Genomic DNA, 13,049 nt, shown 5'->3' with positions numbered 1-13,049 from the left:
GCCCCTCTTTGAGGTGAGCCCGTCGGGGATTGCACCGCCTCCCCGACGAGGAACTTGCTGCAGAATGTTTGTTTTCAAAGACAACAAAAAAGGCAGGGGAGACAGGACATGATGACAAAGGTACCAAATGTGTGGCTGGTGATAAGCAGACAGCTGTTGCACATACCAACTCAAGAGGAAATGGAGAAATCAGGAATGAATTAGACCATCCCAAAAATGAGTTAACTAAATAAATCCCTCTCCAGAACAGTGGGCAGATGTGTGCTGGATATAGCAGCGCTTTAAAAGAAATGAGAAACCACCAGCCATAAAGAGTGTAAAATCACAACAGATCAAGTATTCAAGTTGATCCACTGCCAAATACCTGGGAAATACAAAATAGAGTTTGACAGGAACAAGAGGACAAGAATTGTACTCCACCGCTCTCCTTCACACCAAGACTCAATCACTACCCAAGTGCTACTCAATCAACCAATCAGTCAGGATTTATAAAGCATGGCTAATCACCTGATAGGGTACCTAGGTGCTTGCAGGTCCCGGTGGCGTAATCATCAGCCAGGTCTTGAGGGCCATTCAGAAATCCGGAAGTCAGTTGATGGTCTGGAGGTGCGTGGGGAGGCTTTGAACAACAGATGGCTCAACGAGTTGAGTACCAGCGGCTGGCACTTGGTGTGACCAGCTTGGCCTTTCATTTTACTGACATTGGCAAATTGGTTACCATGAAATTGGGTCATAGTAAAATCGGTTATCTTCAGCGCTTAGTACTGCAAACCAAAATCAAAACAAGTTGTTCCATTTATTATTATTATTTCAAATTTAGAGGTATTAGCCATGGGCTACAGAAGGACTAAAGACATTACTATATCAGGTGAGGTTCACAGTAAACCCCAATAACTTCCCCCTCAAGCCCAGTACAGTGAATCAGGCTTCTGTTCTTGGGATGGGTACTCAGTATTTTAAGGCGTGCTCCTTGGATCAGAGGCGACAGCTGCTCTTGACTGATAGCGAGGAGAAATTATGTGGCTGAGCATTGCAGTTTTAATAGCGCTGCCCTGAAATCACACAGTTCTGATAATTTAACATGAGGGAGCAGTTTAAGGAATCCAATTTTAAGGCGAGCGTAATCGATGTGCACTGATGGTATGGGTATCCTGTGCAGACCATGGTTACTTGAGAACATCCCAGATGCATCTGTGTTTATCAAGCGAGATCCACAAGCAGAGGTCAATGCGATGCAAGCCTAGGCGCATCAGGTCTCTCTAGGAAACTGCGGTGCAAAAGCTGCTCCTGTCCCAGCAGTGAACCCTACTGAGGATATGAACAAAATGTGAGCCACCGTGAAAGCAGTTTTTAAGTTGTTGAAGAACTTCTGGGATCCTTGGGTCCAGAGGAACTTAGCTCTCTTCTGCAAAGGTTTGCTTCTGGGGCGATGAGATCTTTGAAATCGAGCCAGCTTCTGCAGAGAGTGAAACATAAGGGTCTAGAGTAGACACTCATTATTCACTAACACACGCACAGTAGCTCCAGCTCTGGGTCCTCAGCGCTACAATGATACATCTATTCCTTCTCTTTGCACCCTCCGCTGTCCAGTCAAGTTAGGTGTAAAGATGGCAGGTACCGAATTTTATGTGCATATGAAGTTTACTTTCCAAGTTCAGAAGGTTTGGAAACTCCGCTCAACCGACTGCAGCTGGCGGCTCACTGACCTCCAACACAACTATCCACTGCAACTCCAGTACAGAATCATAAGTCCATGGCATGTTACCGTCCATTAGAACTAAGACATAACCAGTATCTGGTCATCAGTTATAGCCCTGTAGCAACAAGTTGGGTTCTTCTTGCTTCTTAATCCCAAATATGCATGTAAAAATGTACAAACACCTACACGACAAACAGAACGGTAACCGAGCAAGAGCCTCTGAGTTCTTCGTTCACGTGTACATTTTGTTAATCACTCTTGTTTTGTACACAATGTTGTTTACCAGCTCTTCTCTGTTTTCTGCTTAGTGGCAAATGGCACACAAACCATTGTTCGCAAAAACCATTATTGACATAAGTTCTGCTCAAACTGGTGTTGTCCGACCGCACCAAACACTCCTTCCATGTGTTAAATGCTGTAGATTCAGAGAAGTTCAATGTAGCATGTACATGTGCATCTCACCGGTTGTTTGCTATCTGGCCTGCGTTGTGTGTTCCTCCAGTAGATTGGATGTCTGGAAGCCGGCTGCAGATGCTCGACTCTTGTTCTCCATTCAGCAGAGCGCAGGCCGGTGCTAGACTGAAGCCCTCACCAGGCTCCAGAGAGACTGAGGGTTGGTGAAGACTAAACTAGTAGTACCTCTACGTCTGGTAGAGGGTCGTCTTATTCATTTAATCTATTGTATAGACACCGGAGTGAGCCATGGAATCGTTTCCTTTAGAGTGCAAGACTAATCCCAATAACCAACAATAACGCAAAAAAACACTAGTAACCCTGGGTTCAGGGGCAGCGTGCTGCCTGGTATAAGCATTACAACGCCTCAGTGGTAGTAAGCACTATATAAATGCAATTACAATACAACATATTAGATCACCCACAATAAAACTAATATCGTAACACTGATTAGTCCGGCGAGTGTAGGTCACACCGGCTGCATAATAATCCCCTCTTACCACCTGACACTCTTACACTTACATAAGACAAAATGGCGAAGGGTTATGTCCATCACCCAGTATTGTACCAGCCCACTGGAATAAACCACTTGTTACCATCAGACCAGGCATGGAATAATGAAAGAGATCTGGCACATGCTGACGGGCACCAGAGGACTTTACTTTAGTCCACCACTGCAGATCCAGCCCTGCGACGTACCACAGCCTCTTCTAGGCTTCTTACAGTGACCATCAGATATGGTCATATTAACAAAGTCCGGCCCAGCAGATCTTTCTTTCACTTCTCCCTTTAACTTCTGCCTGCTCAGGACAAGCAGCTTTAAACAATATCTCAGAATGGACAACCAAGAGCACTAACCAGTGGATCATGATCATAAGAAGTACCGTAAAGGGACCGCGGAGATGCTCAATGCTGCCACCTTACTGAAAGCCCTAACATTTCTGTCACCACTTTACCCATCAACTTGTTTGCTGAGATCGACTTCTTGTTTGGGTTATTGACTTTACTAGCATGATCGCTGCAGCACTGGCTCGTGCCCACTGAGCTACCCAACTTGAACTCAGAACATGCCGCCCTGGACTAGTAGCAGAAAGATGCCTTGCAGTATCGCAGTAATTCCAGCCCTACCTGAGGTTAAACTCTGAATGCTGAAAAGACTGCACTGATCAAGCTTAGGAAACATTGAAAATCTCTTCTGCAGATTTCCCAGTACTGCTCGTTACTTTTCCTAGCGCTAGAAACCATTCTGCGGCTATTTCTCAGTTCCTGTTTGAGGATTTTGTATTTTCCTTGGTGGGTCTGATTATAACTACATGCATATCTGTAAATTTGGAGCTGTTCTTTTTCAAAGTAATGCCTCTGGCCGGATATTGACTTTATTGTGTGTGATTATTTTATTTGAGTTCCAAACCTACTACCACCTTCTGGAGTCAGTCCTGATGTGCAGTGTTGTCACATCTGGAGTATCAGGTCTACATAAGGTGGAACCTGCTTATCCAATTGGACAGCAGTTTTGCCTAAGGTTCGCTACTCAACTCCAGAGGGAAATGGTAGCAGTTTCCACCCAGAAGCTGCAAACTGACTCATGTCATAGAAAAGGTCTCACATAGAGTTCTTGGCAAATTCTGCATTTGTAGTGCATTGGTTCCTTACATTAAAAGCATCTATTCTTCCTCCCATCTTTGTTGAGGGGTTTTATCTTGTATAACGTTGCCAGAACTGAAGGCAGGGTTAGGCAGCTGATAAGCGCCTAGACACCCCTGGGTAATTGCGCACTATACAAATTGCCAAAACATAAACATAAACATAAGCATATAAATGGATTTTAAAGGGGTGTGGATCTAAGGTCTTACATATGGAAGCAAAAGTTTAAGACCTCTCGAATGGCTTGATGTTTCCCAATAGTTGCTACCGCAAGGATGCTACTGGACAGAGCCACTGGCACCGGTTATGGTAAGTCATTTCCTAACCCGGCCATAACATGAACCCTACCGGCGATCCCAGTTTAATACTAACCAAAGTGTATTAATGCAAATCTTCACACACCTAATACTAACTCCATCATTAATAATAATACCCAGCCCATTAGTAATACTAACTCCATCTTTATCGATGATAACCCAATCATTGTTAAGAAATTCAATCATCTTTAATCACAACTGAATGTAATACAAACTTAATGCAAACCGAAGAATATTTAATGCTTCCCTGGGTTGTATGACGTTACAACGCGGGCTTTTACCCCGCATGCCATTGCAACGCGGGGATTACAACGAAAGTCGTTACAACGACTTTTGCTGGAGGGTGCTGGATAGTGGAATAGTTTAATTTTCTATTCCAACTCCAGCCCACGTTGACAGTAGGAAAGGTGTTGGATAGAAAATTAAACTATTCCCTATCCAACAGCGCCCTCCAGCAAAAGTCGTTGTAATGACTTTCATTGCGGGTAATCCCCACGTTGTCAAGGCTGTTTCCCCTTCCATGTCTTACCTGATACTAGTGAAAAGTAATTAACTAATCCTGAACCTGACAAATACTAATCCAACCTTTTGTTAGCACAAGCCCAGACATAATGAGTGTGAATACAGTGATCAATAATGTTAGCTCAGTGATAGTTAATGCAAACAAGCTGTGATTAGCACTATCCTAACTTTAACCTATACTGATCCAACGCTTATTAATGCTAATGCTGCCATTGTAAATACTCTCACAACTATGTTTAACACAAGCCAAACCATGATGACTAACTCAAATAATTCGAATCACCATGGCCACTATTAAGCCAATGTGACCAGGACTAACTCGACTGAAGCAAATGATGGCCAAACGGCCTCAATAGTATTCCAATCCACTGCAACCGCATCTTGTCTTCTTTCCTTAAGTTGAAGGATTTCAGGGCTAGTGCTGTTTGTTTTTTAAAGTTGAGACAGATCATGAAAGCCTGTTTTTGTCTCTCTGTCTTGTGGTTTGATGTCTGTGGTTGTGATTCAAATCTGCATATACCAGAGTCAAATGCAGTCTTGGCACTTGACTTAGATTTGATATGTAAACATAGCCAGGTCTGGTGACCTTCCTGCAGAGATGTGCTGGTTCTGGCGGAGCGTCCCTGCTAGTCCGAGGTGCCCTGTACAGTTTATGAAAGATGCCGTCTCTTTAAAGAGGTGATCCTTGTGCCCTGCTAGTGGGCAAAGGATGTTCTGAAAAGTAGAGATTTTGTGTTTCCCAGTCATTGGATTGGGGGCATTGTCATGTAGTGTTCTTGAGAGAGGCGCGTCTTCAACTCTTTCCTGAACTGGAGCAGCGTTGAGGCAGCCCTGGTGGATACAGGGATGTTGATCAGAGATCCTTGGGGCATGGATTGAAAAGGCCTGCTGTCTTTCTTTTTCTTTTTTACACTTCTTAGTCTAACGCCTGATTGTGTCCTTGTTGTCAGTGTGTCGAGAACCACCAGAGATGGTGGTTGTGGCGGTTTTGTAAACGATGCTGCTGGTTTTGAAGGTGGTCAGTGTTGGCAAGAGGAGCAAATGGAGTTCCCTCCGGGTGACTGTGATGTGATTGTTTTTCTTCAGGCCCTGGGTGAGACGAGCTGCGGTGTGTAGGACGCCCTTAAGGGGTGCCAGTATGGAATCTTGGATGCCACAGAGTAGGGCGTTAACGCAATCCAGATAAACAAGTACAAGGGCTTGAACATCAGTTCTGAAGTCGCTTTCTTGAAGAAACAGATTGGCTTTCTTTAAAAGAGTCGGCTGGTACCGGGCCGTCTTTGAGTTTTTTGGTGTTACCTGAGGGTGAGGCTGGTGTCCTGAGTGAATCCAGGAGTGCACTTTATCTTGTTTGTTGTGGTTGGCAAATGACAGGAATTCTGTCTTTCTTGACTTCAGCTTCAGTTTGTCACTTGACATCCTGGAATTGATGATCAGAAAGCAATGTTTGAGGCAGTGAATGGATGAACTTCCGTCCTGTCCGGTTGTACTTCCGTCCTGGCTGCCAGGTTCGAACGGATTAAAAATCAACACCACTTATATCCAGCAGCTTGTATTCAATATGGTGTCTTAATGTGGTATGGCACCGTTCGTGTGTGCACGATCGATATCCGAAGCAGGCGTTGCAGCTCCAGTACTGCTGCCGGTGGCGTCCTCGCATGCGAACCTGGCAGCCGGGACGGAAGTACAACCGGCGGAGAACATAGAGATATTGCAACAAAAATTGAAATATCACTGCCCATTTGGAGCCCTGACGAAGTCGAGGGTGTACCACCCTGACGAAACACGTGTTGGCTGAGCGGTGCAAATAAAAATCTGAATTGAAGATCACAACAATCAAGACTATATCAACATTTTTTGTCTTGGAGTTATATTGTACATGATTTGACTGGCAATACTGTACAGTGTAATAATTGACTTGTGCACAGATCCCATGTTGTATTGTATCTAGAGACCTAGGTCCAACTTGGGGGTTTCAGGCTATTCCTCCTTTCTGGGGCACCGTCGTAAATTGAATGCTAAAACTGTAATACGTGACACACAGCAGGCGCCACAGCTGGTCGTTCTCTTTAATTAGCCTTGTCGTTTTCTTATTTAACCAATTATGTTGATGCTGTAGATCAGTGCAGCTACTACGATCTCTTGTACCAATTAGTTATGTGCACACTTTTTTTTATAAAGAGCTAAAGGTCTAATCACATTTAAATCAATGCAATTACCAGTCCAACCATGAGTAATCGTTTACTCAGTGCTGACCTACGTATGAGTGATGCCTGTCCAGCAATAAGTATACTAATCGAGCCATTAGTAATTAATACTGGTCTAGCTGTGAGTACTATTAGTTTAGGTATCATTCGCACCAAACCAACCACGAGTAATCCCAATGCATTCATAATTAATACTAGTCTAGTCATGAGTAATATCAGTTCAGCCATATTATATACTAACGCAACGAAGAGGAAGATCTGTTCAGCCAAGTCAATAATAACCGAACTAATATTAGTACCAGCGTGCCTAGAATCAGTTCTAACCAAACCCAGGGTTATATAAATTCAGCATTAACCAGTACTAATCCAGCCGTGAGCAATAGCACTCTAGCCATAATCAATACCAAGGAAACCATGAGTGATACTAGTCTTGTCTACATAAATGGTAACCCAACCACGGGTTATTCCAGGCCAGCCAAATGAATTACATACCCAATTGTGAGCATTATCAGAAATATCACTCCATTTATAATTGATACTAACCTTACTGAGAGTAACCTAAGCCAGCCATAATCAGTACTAATCCAACAGAATTCATTTTAGTCCAGCCATGCATGATGTTTGCCAAGCCGCAATCAGTCCTCACCTAACCATGGGTGGTACCAGATCAGCCATTGGATAATGCTAATCTACCACTAGTAATACATTTCCATCTATACTACGTACTAATCCAGCCATGAGCACAATCGGTCCAGCCATAATCATTTCTACCGTAGCAATAAGTAATGTCCATGCAGCTATAAGCAGTAACAAGCCAACCATGAATACATCTACAAGAGACATAACCTTTACTTGTCTAACCAGGAGTACTGCTAGTTCAACCATAAGTAATGCTAATTAACCATGATCCAGCTCTATTCACTACTAACCAAACATAAGTAATGCCTTTTTAGACATAATCAGTATGAGTACTACAGCCAGCCGTAAACAATATTAGCTTAATCAGTCCACCCATTAGGAGTGCTAACTTATCCATGTTTAATACCACTCTAGCCCTTACCAGTGCAAACTTAACCATGAGAGTTTTTAGTACACCCGGATTCCGTGCTAATTTAACCATAAATAATACCAGTCCACCAGTTATCAGTGCTAACTTAACCAATAGTAATACAAGTCCACACAATATCAGTGCTAATGATAGAGCGCGCAGGTCACCCGGGTCACTAGTTTACCAAATTTCCACGCACTGGGCCCTGGCGTGCAAATGATGACAGTGTTTTGCATGAACCGGGTGAAATCCTTAGCACGCTACTATAAGTAATTCGGGGGTGATTTTCACAACCACTTACTATTCATGTACCTGACTTACCACAGGCACATTACTCCTGATGGATTCAGGAGCTAGCAGTGGACAGGCGACAAGATTCCTAAAAGGAGTAGAACTCTTATGCGCTTAGTACCTTTATCCACACTTTATACTGTAAAATGACCACAGACACCTGATGGGTTTTTAAAGTTTATAAAGGAAATTTCAGAATGAATATGCCAAGATAATGAGGCAAATACAAATCAGCACATCAATAATTAATATTAATGCCACAATGTAACTATGGATTAGGGCAAGTACCATTAGAGTAATTGGGAACACTACGGGGCAGTGGCGGCTGGTGACATTTGAAACTGGTGGGGCAGAAACTGATAATCATACTACACCGTAGCGAGCGAGCGTAGCGAGCGAGCCCGAACCCACTAAGGAGGGTTCGGGGGGATTTCCCCCCGAGAAAATTTTGAAAAAATAGTGGAAAAATGGTGCATTTTCAAGCAAATTTGAGAAAGCAGGAAGGTTGATAAAGCAATTGTGAAAGTGCAGGTATTACATTATTAAAGAGCTGTCATATAACATAGGTGCTGGAAATAAAAATATAACAATTTATTTTTGAGACATTAGGGTAATCAAACAAAGACTGGGGGGGGGAAACATAACGGTACAATTTTAACCTTGCAGTTTTCAATAGTTCACTGTTGTATGTTAGGATTTTTACTTACGAACTGCAAGTGACAAAATGATTCATCTGAGAAATGCAGTGACTCACTGACCTATTTACAGCATTTTGTGATCTGCATCAGGTACATGTTCTTTGCAGCAGGCACATTAACCTTCTGTGCTACCTTTCCATGAGTCGAAACTTCCATTAGACAAAACTCTGATCTCTCTCAAGGAAAAACATTAACAATATCCTTGGTGCCTTCTCCTTCCGCACCTTCAGACCATACGTGTAACACGATAAAAGGTCCCTTCACAGGGTGACGAGGAGCAGGAGCTATTATCACACAGTGAGTGTGCAAGCAAGTTCTCCAAGCTTCCAGGTGCTAGCCTGAGTACCCTATAATAAAACGACTGCGACAGCCCAGGAGTGACAAGGGCCGGGCAGGGGATCAAAGAGCAAGTTAGGGATGAGTAGCAGCTGTCTCCCGTGGCGATACGAATGGCGTGCTTTTATTGTACATGTTGTCTATTATTGATGCAATTTTATTATGCGCCTGCAATGCACGAAAGCGTTAGAGAGCTTTACAAAGGGAGCAGTGAGTCACATACATGGAAGTCATGAAACCCAACAGATGCAGGGAGCGCATTGAAAGGCAATCAAAATTTCACTTAATGTCTATAGTCAACGGTAAATCTAGGTGGAAAGTGTCACATTCCAGCTAATGGTAATCCCATTTTGAATGCACTATCGGCTGCACACATTGTAATGCATCGGTTGGACCGCAGCAGCAGATGCTGGTCAGACCGCAACTGACAAGCCATCAGACTGACATCGGAATGACCCCCTATGTTCAAAACATTTCTGAAGGATGTCAACACCATGAAGAAAAGTCAAGCTGAACAAGCAACCAGCTTTGATGACATAGCATAAAACATTCAGAAAGGGGTGGTAATGCCCGTATGAACTTATTGATAACTATTCTCCTCAAATGCTGTGCCCCTGATAAGGAAAATGGCTGCCATGACTTGGCAGATGCAGAATATGTCTTTAACCAAAGCACACCTAATATTAAGTGAGTTAACTAGACCCAAAATCAAAGCACACAAATCCAACCTATTTCCTGAGAGAGCTATAGAATATTTTCTTGGGGAGCTATACATCTTTTCTATATTTACAGACTATGCCTGAGAAACTGAAAATGCCAAGAGGAAATGAGGACTCTGCAATTTCGCGCTCTTTCGATACAAGCCCCACTGGGAAATGGCCCCTTGTTAAGGTTACTTGGCAAGGCTCATTCCAATGTTCATAGAGGTTTCTCAAGCAAAATACATTCAGATACTGAGGGCAATATTTTTTAGAGTGGCCTCTGGCAAACCCCCTAATAAAATGTTTTGAACATTTTAGGCCAGAGAGTGCATTTTACAGCACCATTTGTTATATGTATTGGTAAACTAACTTACTTTTTAAAGGTATTTCTAAGGGAGAACTAATTAAATACACCTATATCATTTGGAGTATGCCTCACTGCAGAGGAGCAGTATTTCTCAATATGAGCAAATTTTACATGTGCTTACGAGAAACTTTTTTTTCTTGAGTTTTATTATGGAATGAACAACATAATACACAGGGTACAGTTGAATGCATACAAGATATGTGACGGTTGATATGATTAACATTCCGCTTACTCGTAAACATGTACACTTTTGTGAGGGCCGGGGGTGTTTTTTCTATTGAACAAGTTCATGTACTCTGCCAAGGTAGTACAAACAGGACACATGGGAGACACAAGGTGAGAATGAATTGCATGTTCGTGTCCATCTGAGTAGGATTTGCATCCAGATATGTTCTCAGGGTCCCCATATGTCTTTCAGTCGCAGCTGCAGGACCATCGACTCGGCATAAGTTGCTACTGTCTCGCTGCAGCATGCAACATCTTTGAGCCAAACCTTTGTCAGAGATGGGGGGCCTTTCATACAGGCCAGAAGTAACCTGCATTTTGCTGCTAGTGGTAGTAGCAGTGGCAGTAATTCTTCTTATGAAACTTGAGCAACCAATACAAAACAGTGAGGTCACAGTATGCAATTACATTTGTGACACTGAAAAAACGGTTCCTCTCTGTTACTGCCCCCTACTAACTCTCACGATGTACCTATATATCGCGGTCCGCTTTGCCCATTCAGCTCCTGGAGGAAGGCTTTGCAGGGAGGTGACCTGAGGCAAAGGCTTTGCCTCAGGTCACCTCACCTATCTGTAAAAACTGGCAGCACTTACAAGCAGACAATCTGCCAGTAATAAGCACTGTTTAAAAGGTAGAAACCTACTCATGTTCTTCAGGCAGAAAAACAATATAAGAATTCTCTCAATCCTAAGTTTGGCTCGGTTAGGTCTCTTGTCACACATTAAATTAAAGCAGTGCCAGTTACTTCACAAGCTTTCCTTATGAGCTTCATGCTGCACTGACCGCTCCAAGAACATTATACTGGGACTCTGCCAATGCCAGGACAGGGTTTTGATATCCTCCTAAGACCTAAATGACTCCCACCTCATGAGCCATTCAATTACTTTCCTCATGGGAAAGCATTGCAGTGCTGGTAAAATAACACTTGTCAAACCATGAGTACTTTTTGAATAAACAACACTAATAGTGAACAATCTAATATTATACATTATTTCTGTAATTTAAAAAATGGTGGGAAACGAGGAGAGTGGCGCCCCAACCGATGCCCATAACCACGAGCTGCCCCCATGTTCCTGGCACTGATTTTTGTTACATCGGAGGCCAGGGATCGCAAGGTGCAGCCATGCCATGGGTATTTACTGCGTCCCCCTACATGAGGTCCACGAGCACTGCTCAAGGTTTTCGGGGGCATGCATGTGTTGTTTACTTAGACCAAAAACGGACGTTTCCTGCTGGAAGTCGACACTACTTTTGACTACAAAATAGGCAAAGAGTTGGCATGCAATGGAATTAAATGACAGAGGTTAATGGGTGCGCGTTTAAGTGGGCAAACGCAGTGTGTGTGTGTGTGTGTGTGCCATTGCAGCGAGCGACACTGCTTTGGAAAAAGGTACAAACTCGGACAATGAAAACTTTAATTTGAAAGGAATAACTTCCACCGCCACCCATCTGTCCACGTCAGCCTGTCTGGAGGAGAGCCCTGCTCTATCCAGCCCACAGCCAAAGGTAAGAAATGGCCCCAAACAGGAAATAATACTGCGTGCTCCGCGCGGAGGCAGTCTCCAGTCTGTGATTACTGTGTGTGTGTGTACAATATAATAGCCCCTCTGAGCTCGGCATCCTGAGATATGAAATACATAAATTAAAAAGCTACTACAGACGCTCATAAGAACGCTTAGTGCGTGCGAGACAGCACAGACACAGAGCATAGGAAATTGCTCACGTTCAGTTCAACACATTCACAGTGGCAGACATGTTTTTGCCGGGATAGTGTTACCATGTATAAAAGTGAATTATTTATCCACCCACTGCCAGTGGCAGTGGGTGGATAAATAATTCACTTTTATACATGGTAACACTATCTCGGCAAAAACAACTCACCTCATCGGTACCAGTTTATTAATCAGATACAGCAACAGTTTATTAATCAGATACAGCAGTTAATCAGATACAGCAATTAGCAAGTGAAAGGTAACTTTTGCAAAGGGCTTTCCACTGTGAGGGAGCACGTCATCACCATGTTCTTGGTAACTTTCGCTCCGTTTGTGCTAAAAATACATTTTGGTTCAAATCTGCAGATTAGAAATTATGCATTTGATGACGGATTATGTGGCAAATGCGGCAACTCCATATTTATGAATACAACGCTAAAACCGTGAAATCGCGAAATTCTAGTGGCCCGGACTACATGATACATACCGAACTAGACACGTACAGTAGTCGAGCACATTGAACAATAATAGTGAGTGCAAAATAATGTTTACTTTTCCCAATGCTCTCTCTCAACTCGTGATAAAATCATCTGAAATCATCTCACCATATACATTGAGCTGAATTTACATTATCAGGCGATTTTCTCATACAGGCAGCCACTGAACACTGCCATTTACTCAGAAATGAAAGCAGGGGCGCAGCAACGCCGAGATGAAATATTAAGGTTGAAGGAGCACAAATAAATATGTTGAAATGTCCATTTTCTTTCCAGCGAGTGACATTTCTCTGTTCTGTCTAGGGGTAGTTGCGACAAGAAATATGAAGGGG

The 13,049-nt window shown here is 43.1% G+C and overlaps 1 protein-coding gene across 2 annotated transcripts in view; it reads left to right on the top strand.

Annotated features, from left to right (window-relative positions):
* CNOT12 (CCR4-NOT transcription complex subunit 12) overlaps positions 1–13,049 on the top strand; it is a 381,414-nt gene that overhangs the window by 348,507 nt on the left and 19,858 nt on the right. The window contains exon 12 of one of the 2 annotated variants that reach the window (XR_015307571.1): positions 4,058–4,105. The exons of the other annotated variant lie outside the window; for it this stretch is intronic. The gene's annotated coding sequence lies outside the window, so the exon portion shown is untranslated. The remainder of the gene's footprint in view (positions 1–4,057; positions 4,106–13,049) is intronic. 2 annotated transcript variants of the gene reach the window in all.

Source organism: Lissotriton vulgaris, chromosome 1_2 (assembly GCF_964263255.1).
Source record: "Lissotriton vulgaris chromosome 1_2, aLisVul1.2, whole genome shotgun sequence".
Lineage (NCBI taxonomy): Eukaryota > Metazoa > Chordata > Amphibia > Caudata > Salamandridae > Lissotriton > Lissotriton vulgaris.
The sequence above is the reverse complement of the archived record's forward strand: the minus strand, read 5'-3'. Positions and strand labels throughout refer to the sequence as shown.